Below are 14,007 nucleotides of genomic sequence, written 5' to 3'. Positions count from 1 at the left end.
TTCTGTGCAGGGTAAATACTGGCTGCTTTATTTTTACACTGCAATTTAGATTTCAGTTTGAACACACCCCATCCAAATCTAACTCTCTCTGCACATGTTATATCTGCCCCACCTGCAGTGCACATGGTTTTGCCCAACTGCTAACAAAATTGCTGCTGAGATCAACTCTGAATTAGGCCCAGTGAGTGACAGGTAGTATGCGTATGTGGGAGGTAATGGGGGGTGATTAGGAAAACGGCAGGGAACACTTTCTGGTTGTGCTCCAGTGAGCCTCTGCAAAATCACTTACAGCTGGAGATGACCCGGTGTCTTAGGAGCGCCTCTCTGACACCGCATAGGCTCACTCAGAACTTCAATGTGCACACGATGTACAACTGATGTTTTTGACGTTCCGACTTTGTAAGAAAGCAGCGGATGTGAGATGCAGGAGGTGGTTGTCTCTGTGGACAAGATGGTGGCACAGTCATCTGCATATTGTTGCAAGTACACTGCGTACTGGATTGCAACTGTAACCATATCTGAATCAGGTGCTATGTCTTATAAGAAACAGCAGCAAAGAGACAAGCCTTGCTCACATGAGGAGCAGCATTGTGTATCACCGCTGCTTAATAGTATACTGCTGTTTCATGCTTTTCTATTTTTTTTTCTTCTTCCCCCACCACCTGAACGTTATACTTCTGCTAATTGCACACACTGCCAGATGTAACATATGCATTGTGCCCCACATGTCTGCTTCAAGGTTCTTTTTTGGGTAGGATGCACAACACGTGGAGATATCCATTTGGTGTGTACTGTGTATCATACTACGGGTGGTCTTCAGTATGCCGACTGACGGGATCCCGGCGCACAGTATACCGGCATCGGGATCCCGACAGCCGGCATACCGACACTTATTCTCCCTCGTGGGGGTCCACGACCCCCCTGGAGGGAAAATAAAATAGTGTGGCGCGCGTAGCGAGCCCGCAAGGGGCTCATTTGCGCTCGCCACACTGTCGGTAAGCCGGCGGTCAGGCTCCCGGCTCCGGTATGCTGGTCGCCGGGAGCCCGACCGCCGGCATATCGTAGTGAACCCCATACTACATCTAGTTATCCATATATGTCTTAGTTTCTTGTATGGTTTATCTCACACATTGTAACCTTTGTAATGCACCCATGATTGCTACCTTATCTGGTACACCCATGGGTGGGAAGAAAAATACTTGGAACTAATGGTTATGTAAGGGTTCTGGTTCAAGTTTTACTACACTGTAACTTTTGTTTCATCTCTTCTAGGCATTGCCTATTCCGCTCAATTCATATTATTTATGGTTAATGTAGTAGGTAAAACTAGTGCTGGTGGCAGCCAATTATAAAATATGTGGACAAACAGAAGCACCACACAATCTCACCACACAATGGAACATAAGTATAACATACACACACTATTTACTTAATGTAATATTTCTTTCTACATTTCTCAATAAGAAATTTATGGCCTAGGGTTGCCATGAAAAACATTCTGACACTCTAGGGTGCCGTGACTCAGTAAAGTTTGGGAACCACTGATGTAACCTGTGGAATTTATTACCCAAAATGGCTGCACCAACCCTACATTGAGTTCATTATGTATACTGTGCTTATTGCTTTTAGGTTTGTTTTCTTCTGTGGCGGGACTTGTAAGTGGTTGATCCAGGTGTAAAAATATGCTTTTATCTCCCCTCCTCTGTCCCACACCAAGTTAAGCCTATGTCACATGGGAGTGGGTGACAGGGCGAATGGGCGATGTAGGGAGGGACAAGGAGAGGTAGAGGATGAGAAGGAGAGACATGGGGGTGATAGGGAGAGGGTGACAGGGAGAGACAAAGGGTGATGGGGAGAGGCAAAGGGTAACAGGCCGAGGGTGACTGGGAGATGGTGATGGGGCGAGGCAGTGGGTGATGGACAGTGGGTGACAGGGAGAGGCCGAGGGTGACAAGGAGAAAGTGACAGGGAGAGGAAGAAAGTGACAGGGAGAGGCAGTGGGTGACAAAATGAGGGTTACCGAGTGAGGAAGAGAGTGAGGGGGAGAGGCAAAAGATGACAGGGAGAGGGAAACAAGAAGAAGATGACAGAGAGATGCTGTGTGTGACGAGGAGAGGGTGATAGTAAGAGGCATAGGGAGATGGGGAGAGAGTGTCAGGCAAAGGGTTAAGTGTGGAGGAAGAGGGTGATAGAGAGTGGGAGAGGGAGTGGATGACTGGAAGAGGCAGACGGTGACAGGGAGAGGATTACAGGTAGTGGTAGAGAGTGATGGAGAGAGGCAGAGAGAGTATTGGTGAGAGGCAGAGGGTCATGAAGAGAGGGTGATTAAGAGTGGGTAAAATGGAAAGACTGGGTGACTGGGAGAGGCAAAAGGTGACAGGGGGAGGGTTACAGGGTATGATGGAGAGTGATGGGGAGAGGCAGAGGATGACGGTGAGAGGCAAAGGGTCAATGGGTAGAGGCAGAAGGTAACAGAGAGTCAGTAAAAGGTAGAGACTGTGGGTGACTGGGAGAGGTAGAAAGTGATAGGGAGGGGGTTACAGGGAGTGATGGGGAAAGGCAGAGGGTGATGGTGAGAGGCTGAGGGTGATGGTGACAGGCAGAGAGTAATGGGTAAAGGCAGAGGGTGACAGAGTTTGTAAAAGTGAGAGGCTGTTGGTGACTGGAGAGGCAGAAGATGACAGGTAGAAGGTTACAGGGCGAGGTAGAAAGTGGTGGGGAGAGGCAGAGAGTGACGGGAGAGGGTGACAGGGAGAGGGAGTGGGTGACAGGAAGGTGCAGAAGGTGACAGGCAGAAGGTCACTAGTAGATGGTGACGGAGAGCAGGTGAAAGGGAGAGGCAGTGGGTGATGGGGAGAGAGAAAGACTGTGACGGAGACAGCCAGTGGGGGACGGGCAGAGGTAGAGTGTGGTAGGCAGTGGGTGATAAATATATTTCAATTTACTTACCCCCTACCACAGTAGAACTGCAGTGTGTGGGGGGCAGCTCCTCCTTACATTTTCACGCCATGGAGTGAGATCATGACAGCAGTTCCCTGCTGCCAGCAGCAAGAGAGGAATCCGTCTGGCAGAGAGGAAGAGTTAGGCTGCAGGGAGGGGTGTTAGGGAGCATGGGAAAGAAGGCAAGTATACTTACCTTCCCCTGTTGGAATTTCAATCATCGGGATGCCAAGGTCGATATGCTGACCGCCGGAATCTCAAACGCCAGTTTATCAATCCTAACCCATATGTCTCACAATCTCATCATCAGTTCAGCTTCTTTTTCCCCCCTACCTGGCGGGTAGTTACGTGGATATCAGTGGGGCTGCTGCTGCACAGGGAAATACAGTGTTGGCAACTCTGAAATGAAAAACAAGCAACTGATGGGCAAAAAACCCAACCCAAACCAATCCAAAAAAGACCAACCTAATGGGGGTGGGTGTTGGTTTATTGAAAACGACAAACTTTATTGTTTATATTATTAATTTATTAGCACTGTATGATATAAGAGGGAAAAAAAGATACATGGATAAATGTAACTTCTAATGATCGTAGTCATGTACTAGTTGGTCAGACTAATATAACTACATATACAGGGCAGGATGCAGCAATGCTAAAAATGTGTCCAAGCTTGGATGCGCTGGGCAGCGTGGCATTACCCTAAAGAAGCCTATGGGCATGTTTCTGTTTTTTTCCCCTGAGAGGGATCCCTGCCTGCAACCCCTGCGGGGTGTGCATCACTCGATACATGCGCAGACATACTCCCAAATCCCCAAACACAAAGGACAGCTCTCATGGGTGAGGTGAGAAATGTCCTCTGCTGAAATCTTCATGCATACGGTGTTAATAAATGCTGATATGTATGCGATGAGTGACGGGATGCACTCACAATGCGATGCGTCATGCATCCCACCCATAGAGAGATAGATAATACAGAAAGAGATAAAAATCTATTGTGGGTTAAGTAAAAACACTATGTACTTATCAAAACCAAAGTACACACATTGATTACTAATGTACAGTATATAAAAAATACTATGTAATAACAGCTCACACACAGATATGTAACATGAGCTTATATTATTAGTGGTATCTGGCCACAGTGTAGCTGCTAGAGATGGATTGATGGCTGGGCCGCTTTCTTCTGGTTCTTCAAGTCCTGTGGTAGACACTAGAGATGTGCACTTGAAATTTTTCGGGTTTTGTGTTTTGGTTTTGGGTTCGGTTCCGCGGCCGTGTTTTGGGTTCGACCGCGTTTTGGCAAAACCTCACCAAATTTTTTTTGTCGGATTCGGGTGTGTTTTGGATTCGGGTGTTTTTTTCAAAAAACACTAAAAAACAGCTTAAATCATAGAATTTGGGGGTCATTTTGATCCCAAAGTATTATTAACCTCAAAAACTATAATTTCCACTCATTTTCAGTCTATTCTGAATACCTCACACCTCACAATATTATTTTTAGTCCTAAAATTTGCACCGAGGTCGCTGGATGACTAAGCTAAGCGACCCTAGTGGCCGACACAAACACCGGGCCCATCTAGGAGTGGCACTGCAGTGTCACGCAGGATGGCCCTTCCAAAAAACACTCCCCAAACAGCACATGACGCAAAGAAAAAAAGAGGCGCAATGAGGTAGCTGTGTGAGTAAGATAAGCGACCCTAGTGGCCGACACAAACACCTGGCCCATCTAGGAGTGGCACTGCAGTGTCACGCAGGATGGCCCTTCCAAAAAACACTCCCCAAACAGCACATGACGCAAAGAAAAAAAGAGGCGCAATGAGGTAGCTGTGTGAGTAAGATAAGCGACCCTAGTGGCCGACACAAACACCTGGCCCATCTAGGAGTGGCACTGCAGTGTCACGCAGGATGGCCCTTCCAAAAAACACTCCCCAAACAGCACATGACGCAAAGAAAAAAAGAGGCGCAATGAGGTAGCTGTGTGAGTAAGATAAGCGACCCTAGTGGCCGACACAAACACCTGGCCCATCTAGGAGTGGCACTGCAGTGTCACGCAGGATGGCCCTTCCAAAAAACACTCCCCAAACAGCACATGACGCAAAGAAAAAAAGAGGCGCAATGAGGTAGCTGTGTGACTAAGATAAGGGACCCTAGTGGCCGACACAAACACCTGGCCCATCTAGGAGTGGCACTGCAGTGTCACGCAGGATGGCCCTTCCAAAAAACATTCCCCAAACAGCACATGACGCAAAGAAAAAAAGAGGCGCAATGAGGTAGCTGTGTGAGTAAGATAAGCGACCCTAGTGGCCGACACAAACACCGGGCCCATCTAGGAGTGGCACTGCAGTGTCACGCAGGATGGCCCTTCCAAAAAACACTCCCCAAACAGCACATGACGCAAAGAAAAAAAGAGGCGCAATGAGGTAGCTGTGTGAGTAAGATAAGCGACCCTAGTGGCCGACACAAACACCTGGCCCATCTAGGAGTGGCACTGCAGTGTCACGCAGGATGGCCCTTCCAAAAAACACTCCCCAAACAGCACATGACGCAAAGAAAAAAAGAGGCGCAATGAGGTAGCTGTGTGAGTAAGATAAGCGACCCTAGTGGCCGACACAAACACCTGGCCCATCTAGGAGTGGCACTGCAGTGTCACGCAGGATGGCCCTTCCAAAAAACACTCCCCAAACAGCACATGACGCAAAGAAAAATGAAAGAAAAAAGAGGTGCAAGATGGAATTGTCCTTGGGCCCTCCCACCCACCCTTATGTTGTATAAACAGGACATGCACACTTTAACCAACCCATCATTTCAGTGACAGGGTCTGCCACACGACTGTGACTGAAATGACGGGTTGGTTTGGACCCCCACCAAAAAAGAAGCAATTAATCTCTCCTTGCACAAACTGGCTCTACAGAGGCAAGATGTCCACCTCATCATCATCCTCCGATATATCACCGTGTACATCCCCCTCCTCACAGATTATCAATTCGTCCCCACTGGAATCCACCATCTCAGCTCCCTGTGTACTTTGTGGAGGCAATTGCTGCTGGTCAATGTCTCCACGGAGGAATTGATTATAATTCATTTTAATGAACATCATCTTCTCCACATTTTCTGGAAGTAACCTCGTACGCCGATTGCTGACAAGGTGAGCGGCGGCACTAAACACTCTTTCGGAGTACACACTTGTGGGAGGGCAACTTAGGTAGAATAAAGCCAGTTTGTGCAAGGGCCTCCAAATTGCCTCTTTTTCCTGCCAGTATAAGTACGGACTGTCTGACGTGCCTACTTGGATGCGGTCACTCATATAATCCTCCACCATTCTTTCAATGGGGAGAGAATCATATGCAGTGACAGTAGACGACATGTCCGTAATCGTTGTCAGGTCCTTCAGTCCGGACCAGATGTCAGCATCAGCAGTCGCTCCAGACTGCCCTGCATCACCGCCAGCGGGTGGGCTCGGAATTCTGAGCCTTTTCCTCGCACCCCCAGTTGCGGGAGAATGTGAAGGAGGAGATGTTGACAGGTCGCGTTCCGCTTGACTTGACAATTTTCTCACCAGCAGGTCTTTGAACCCCAGCAGACTTGTGTCTGCCGGAAAGAGAGATCCAAGGTAGGTTTTAAATCTAGGATCGAGCACGGTGGCCAAAATGTAGTGCTCTGATTTCAACAGATTGACCACCCGTGAATCCTTGTTAAGCGAATTAAGGGCTCCATCCACAAGTCCCACATGCCTAGCGGAATCGCTCCGTGTTAGCTCCTCCTTCAATGTCTCCAGCTTCTTCTGCAAAGGCCTGATGAGGGGAATGACCTGACTCAGGCTGGCAGTGTCTGAACTGACTTCACGTGTGGCAAGTTCAAAGGGCAGCAGAACCTTGCACAACGTTGAAATCATTCTCCACTGCGCTTGAGACAGGTGCATTCCACCTCCTATATCGTGCTGAATTGTATAGGCTTGAATGGCCTTTTGCTGCTCCTCCAACCTCTGAAGCATATATAGGGTTGAATTCCACCTCGTTACCACTTCTTGCTTCAGATGATGGCAGGGCAGGTTCAGTAGTTTTTGGTGTTGCTCCAGTCTTCTGTACGTGGTGCCTGTACGCCGAAAGTGTCCCGCAATTCTTCTGGCCACCGACAGCATCTCTTGCACGCCCCTGTCGTTTTTTAAAAAATTCTGCACCACCAAATTCAAGGTATGTGCAAAACATGGGACGTGCTGGAATTTGCCCATATTTAATGCACACACAATATTGCTGGCGTTGTCCGATGCCACAAATCCACAGGAGAGTCCAATTGGGGTAAGCCATTCCGCGATGATCTTCCTCAGTTGCCGTAAGAGGTTTTCAGCTGTGTGCGTATTCTGGAAACCGGTGATACAAAGCGTAGCCTGCCTAGGAAAGAGTTGGCGTTTGCGAGATGCTGCTACTGGTGCCGCCGCTGCTGTTCTTGCGGCGGGAGTCCATACATCTACCCAGTGGGCTGTCACAGTCATATAGTCCTGACCCTGCCCTGCACCACTTGTCCACATGTCCGTGGTTAAGTGGACATTGGGTACAACTGCATTTTTTAGGACACTGGTGAGTCTTTTTCTGACGTCCGTGTACATTCTCGGTATCGCCTGCCTAGAGAAGTGGAACCTAGATGGTATTTGGTAACGGGGGCACACTACCTCAAGAAATTGTCTAGTTCCCTGTGAACTAACGGCGGATACCGGACGCACGTCTAACACCAACATAGTTGTCAAGGCCTCAGTTATCCGCTTTGCAACAGGATGACTGCTGTGATATTTCATCTTCCTCGCAAAGGACTGTTGGACAGTCAATTGCTTACTGGAAGTAGTACAAGTGGGCTTACGACTTCCCCTCTGGGATGACCATCGACTCCCAGCAGCAACAACAGCAGCGCCAGCAGCAGTAGGCGTTACACGCAAGGATGCATCGGAGGAATCCCAGGCAGGAGAGGAATCGTCAGAATTGCCAGTGACATGGCCTGCAGGACTATTGGCATTCCTGGGGAAGGAGGAAATTGACACTGAGGGAGTTGGTGGGGTGGTTTGCGTGAGCTTGGTTACAAGAGGAAGGGATTTACTGGTCAGTGGACTGCTTCCGCTGTCACCCAAAGTTTTTGAACTTGTCACTGACTTATTATGAATGCGCTGCAGGTGACGTATAAGGGAGGATGTTCCGAGGTGGTTAACGTCCTTACCCCTACTTATTACAGCTTGACAAAGGCAACACACGGCTTGACACCTGTTGTCCGCATTTCTGTTGAAATACTTCCACACCGAAGAGCTGATTATTTGGGTATTTTCACCAGGCATGTCAACGGCCCTATTCCTCCCACGGACAACAGGTGTCTCCCCGGGTGCCTGACTTAAACAAACCACCTCACCATCAGAATCCTCCTGGTCAATTTCCTCCCCAGCGCCAGCAACACCCATATCCTCCTCATCCTGGTGTACTTCAACACTGACATCTTCAATCTGACTATCAGGAACTGGACTGCGGGTGCTCCTTCCAGCACTTGCAGGGGGCGTGCAAATGGTGGAAGGCGCATGCTCTTCACGTCCAGTGTTGGGAAGGTCAGGCATCGCAACCAACACAATTGGACTCTCCTTGTGGATTTGGGATTTCGAAGAACGCACAGTTCTTTGCGGTGCTACTGCTTTTGCCAGCTTGAGTCTTTTCATTTTTCTAGCGAGAGGCTGAGTGCTTCCATCCTCATGTGAAGCTGAACCACTAGCCATGAACATAGGCCAGGGCCTCAGCCGTTCCTTGCCACTCTGTGTGGTAAATGGCATATTGGCAAGTTTACGCTTCTCCTCCGACAATTTTATTTTAGATTTTGGAGTCCTTTTTTTACTGATATTTGGTGTTTTGGATTTTACATGCTCTGTACTATGACATTGGGCATCGGCCTTGGCAGACGACGTTGCTGGCATTTCATCGTCTCGGCCATGACTAGTGGCAGCAGCTTCAGCACGAGGTGGAAGTGGATCTTGATCTTTCCCTAATTTTGGAACCTCAACATTTTTGTTCTCCATATTTTAATAGGCACAACTAAAAGGCACCTCAGGTAAACAATGGAGATGGATGGATACTAGTATACTTATGGATGGACGAGCGACTGCCGACACAGAGGTAGCTACAGCCGTGGACTACCGTACTGTGTCTGCTGCTAATATAGACTGGATGATAATGAGATGAAATCAATATATATATATATAATATCACTAGTACTGCAGCCGGACAGGTATATATATTTATTATGTAATGACTGATGACGGACCTGCTGGACACTGTCAGCTCAGCAGCACCGCAGACTGCTACAGTAAGCTACTATAGTAGTATGTATAAAGAAGAAAGAAAAAAAAAAACCACGGGTAGGTGGTATACAATTATGGATGGACGAGCGACTGCCGACACAGAGGTAGCTACAGCCGTGGACTACCGTACTGTGTCTGCTGCTAATATAGACTGGATGATAATGAGATGAAATCAATATATATATATATATATATATATATATATAATATCACTAGTACTGCAGCCGGACAGGTATATATATTTATTATGTAATGACTGATGACGGACCTGCTGGACACTGTCAGCTCAGCAGCACCGCAGACTGCTACAGTAAGCTACTATAGTAGTATGTATAAAGAAGAAAAAAAAAAAAAACCACGGGTAGGTGGTATACAATTATGGATGGACGAGCGACTGCCGACACAGAGGTAGCTACAGCCGTGGACTACCGTACTGTGTCTGCTGCTAATATAGACTGGATGATAATGAGATGAAATCAATATATATATATATAATATCACTAGTACTGCAGCCGGACAGGTATATATATTTATTATGCAATGACTGATGACGGACCTGCTGGACACTGTCAGCTCAGCAGCACCGCAGACTGCTACAGTAAGCTACTATAGTAGTATGTATAAAGAAGAAAGGAAAAAAAAAAAAACCACGGGTAGGTGGTATACAATTATGGATGGACGAGCGACTGCCGACACAGAGGTAGCTACAGCCGTGGACTACCGTACTGTGTCTGCTGCTAATATAGACTGGATGATAATGAGATGAAATCAATATATATATATATATAATATCACTAGTACTGCAGCCGGACAGGTATATATATTTATTATGTAATGACTGATGACGGACCTGCTGGACACTGTCAGCTCAGCAGCACCGCAGACTGCTACAGTAAGCTACTATAGTAGTATGTATAAAGAAGAAGAAAGAAAAAAAACAAACAAACCGGGTAGGTGGTATACAATATTATATATATATTATATACAATTATATATATATATTATATATATTAAACTGGTGGTGATTATTAAACTGGTGGTCAGGTCACTGGTCACACTATCAGCAACTTGCATGTAGTACTCCTAAGCAGACAATCACAATATATATTATACTGGTGGTCAGTGTGGTCACAATGGCAGTGTGGCACTCTGGCAGCAAAAGTGTGCACTGTACGTTATATGTACTCCTGAGTCCTGCTCTCAGACTCTAACTGCTCCCCACTGTCAGTGTCTCCCCCACAAGTCAGATATACATTATACAGTCACACTATCTATCTATCACTTCAGCAAGTAGTAGTAGTACTCCTCCTAATGCTCCCCAAAATTACTACTGTGTCTCTCTCTACTCTAGTCTCACTCTCTTCTCTATAAACGGAGAGGACGCCAGCCACGTCCTCTCCCTATGAATCTCAATGCACGTGTGAAAATGGCGGCGACGCGCGGCTCCTTATATAGAATCCGAGTCTCGCGATAGAATCCGAGCCTCGCGAGAATCCGACAGCGGGATGATGACGTTCGGGCGCGCTCGGGTTAACCGAGCAAGGCGGGAAGATCCGAGTCGCTCGGACCCGTGTAAAAAAACATGAAGTTCGGGCGGGTTCGGATTCCGAGGAACCGAACCCGCTCATCTCTAGTAGACACTATAGTCAAACCTCTTAATTAACTCTGGTGGATGGCCCCATCAGCACACAGACAAGCGACCTTGAATTGGGAACACTGGGGATGCCTCTGCTCCTCCTTCCCTCCCTTAGGACAGTCCCAGAAACAGAGAGGGAACTGGGGCCAGAAAATTAGTAGGAAAGGGAAGGAGCTGAGAGGAGTGGGGAGAGCAGCTTCTCCTCCCCTCCAGCCAGGTCTGGACCGCTGTGCTAGTGACATGGATAGTTCAGGCTGCGACAGCGATACTGAGTCTGGGGCACTGGCGGTGAATGGCACATCGGCTGGCAGCGGCATGTAAATGAGTCAGTGTCATTGTAATGCCACTGGCTGTGGGCCCTTCACTGTGGCGGGCCCGCAGTGCAATACATCACTGATCGTTCTCTGACTAAACCTATGCTTTAGATGCTTGTAAAGCGATTTTGAGTCCTGCTGGAGAAAAGCGCTTTATAAATAATAAAATAATAATATTATTAAGAACATCTATTTAAAACATATCCAATGCGATTTTATTTGAATTTTTATGTTTTTTACATTTTTTTAAACATTGATGACAGATATTTTGGACCAACAATGATCGGCCACATGGATTTACATTGTACACAGGGAAGCTGAGGACTGCTTTTTTTACATTTCCCCTAATGGGTGCCACCAGACTGCCACATCAGATGCAACCGTGATAGAGAACATGGCAAGGATGCATCTACACCAGGCAAGTGGTTAATGTGCAACACTGAAGGAGCTGTCAAAGGAGGAGACGATGTTGATTCCAGGGCTGGCAGCAAACACAATAACGCCACAAAGGAAATTGTGAACCTTGCCTGTTCTGATAACAGCCTCTTTCTTCGAAACATTTAATGCTTACCTTATGAAGAAATGTTGTAACATTTTACTTGCCGAGGAACTTAAAAAGAAAGATAAGGGACACATGAAGCAGGAAGACATATCTTTAATCATGCCATGTAATCTACCTTAGAGGACCTCTTAAACGCTATAAAGCACTATGGATCATCACTCCCTTCCCCCAAAACTTTGCTTGTTCAATTCCATATGTCTAGTGCCATGGAAGAATTCATTAACATACTATGTATAGGGGGATACCGCACAGGATATGCTTGATATAGCAATATAATTTAATTTCCTAAATACCAAAATAGAAAGATAGAAGGAAAACAAGGTTTTCTAATTCTTAATAATTTGGTGGTGCACCCTGAGTCAGTATTGAAACACAGAACAACAAAGGCAGGAGTGAGAAGACGTCCACTGCTCCGGTCAGCCAGAATGAGGAAAAAGTCGGAACACAGGGCGCAGGTAGGTGTGGGAGGACGTCCACCGCTCCGGTCAGCCAGAAGAGAAGTTGGAAGACGCGTTTCACCCGTCCGCTGGACTGGATCACTTGCCGGACGTCCTCCCACACCTGCCTGTATTCCGACTTTTTTCTCATTCTGGCTGACCGGAGCAGCGGACGTCTTCTCACTCCTGCCTGCGTCCTGTGCCTGCTCCAGCTCAGCTGCACTTTACATTCCTTCACCGTTCGAGACAGGCTGCTGTACGGTGTTTAGGTCTTTCTACCAGACATCTATCGCGGGTAATATCAGCTCTCATTATACTACCCGTCATGAGTATTTTCTTCAGCTAATATTAATTATAATGGTGGAATTATCAGATTTTTGCCCACACTGACTGGACTATCATTATTTATTGACTCTCGCAAGTCACAATCTGTTTGGCAAACATCACCTTCCACTTGTGCGTTTAAATCAGCATCAAATAGTATCTTAGGATTTATGGTGTATCTTCAGTCTTGTATACCTAATATTAGTAATATCTATTTACTGCTTAATCAGCATTATATATTATGACCACGGTCATTAATTGATTTTCACGTGTACTGTGATATGAGCATTGATTTTTTCTGAACCTTGAGTATACATTTTTAGCCCAAGAGACACCATCTGTGTACCTGTTACATTGTTGTCTTTCCGTTTGGCTTAGCCGTTTTCAATCAGAGATACTTTTTAGATACATTGAACTTGCTTTACTCTACACCAGATTATTACAGTTACAGAATCCACTATTTGTCGTGTACTTATTATCAATCCAGCCTATTTATTTATTTAGTAGTATCACAACCATTTGGTTCTACTTCAGCAATTGCTGTTATTATCAACAGACTGTATATTTAAACATATATATATATATATGCTCTCTGTTCAAGAATCTAAATTTGTCCAATAGGATTGCTATCATTGCATATTTATTTCTCTTTTTTCTATCTACATCTTATTTCATGGACTCTCACCACTGATTCAGGGTCATATCCCTGTCTAACATTGGCAGCAGATCCATTCTAGCTTTCTTAATTGGCTCACTACTGTTATCTTCTACATTTATTCTGTGATATTCATGAACTCTCATCAGTGATTCCAGAGCTTCTGATCACCGTTCACTCTCTCTACTATCATACCACACTGGATATGCCCAAAGCCGTCCGATCTTGGAAGCTAATCAGTGTTGGGCTGGGTCAGTACTCAAGTGGGAGACCATTGAGGAAGACTCAGTTTAGTAGAGCACAGATCCGTTCAACATGCTCAGTGTCTAACATTGACAGCAGATTCACTCTGCCATCTATTTTTCTCACTGCTCTTTGCTCTTTTCCCTTTTTGCACAAGTAGCTGGTTGTGATATGTATTTCAATCTACAATTATAATTAATATCTAGGCATTTACAATTGTTCATTCCTTGGCACTAACATAGAGCAGCAATTCACGTGTTGTTTGAATTCGGACGTACCGTATATACTTTCTATTCACATAATATCTCATGGTAAATGTTCAATTGATACTGTGCACAGTAGCATGTCAATGCTTTTTATGTTTTTAAGATATAAACTTATATATGCAAATTAAACCAGACAGTTTTATCATTGATACAGTGGTTGCTTTAATTCAGAGTCTCATTTATTGAGTTGTCATTTAACCATAGAACCGTATTTTCCCACATGTTTTTGCCCAACTGCTAACAAAGTTCCTGCTTTGATCAACTCAGAATTACCCCCATTGGCCCTCATTCCGAGTTGTTTGCTCGTT

The 14,007-nt window shown here is 46.0% G+C and overlaps 1 pseudogene; it reads left to right on the top strand.

Annotated features, from left to right (window-relative positions):
- The first annotated feature begins 13,371 nt into the window (after positions 1–13,371).
- On the top strand, positions 13,372–13,490 carry LOC134930321 (5S ribosomal RNA; annotated as a pseudogene).
- The last annotated feature ends 517 nt before the right edge of the window (positions 13,491–14,007 follow it).

Source organism: Pseudophryne corroboree, chromosome 5 (assembly GCF_028390025.1).
Source record: "Pseudophryne corroboree isolate aPseCor3 chromosome 5, aPseCor3.hap2, whole genome shotgun sequence".
Classification (NCBI taxonomy): domain Eukaryota; kingdom Metazoa; phylum Chordata; class Amphibia; order Anura; family Myobatrachidae; genus Pseudophryne; species Pseudophryne corroboree.
The sequence above is the reverse complement of the archived record's forward strand: the minus strand, read 5'-3'. Positions and strand labels throughout refer to the sequence as shown.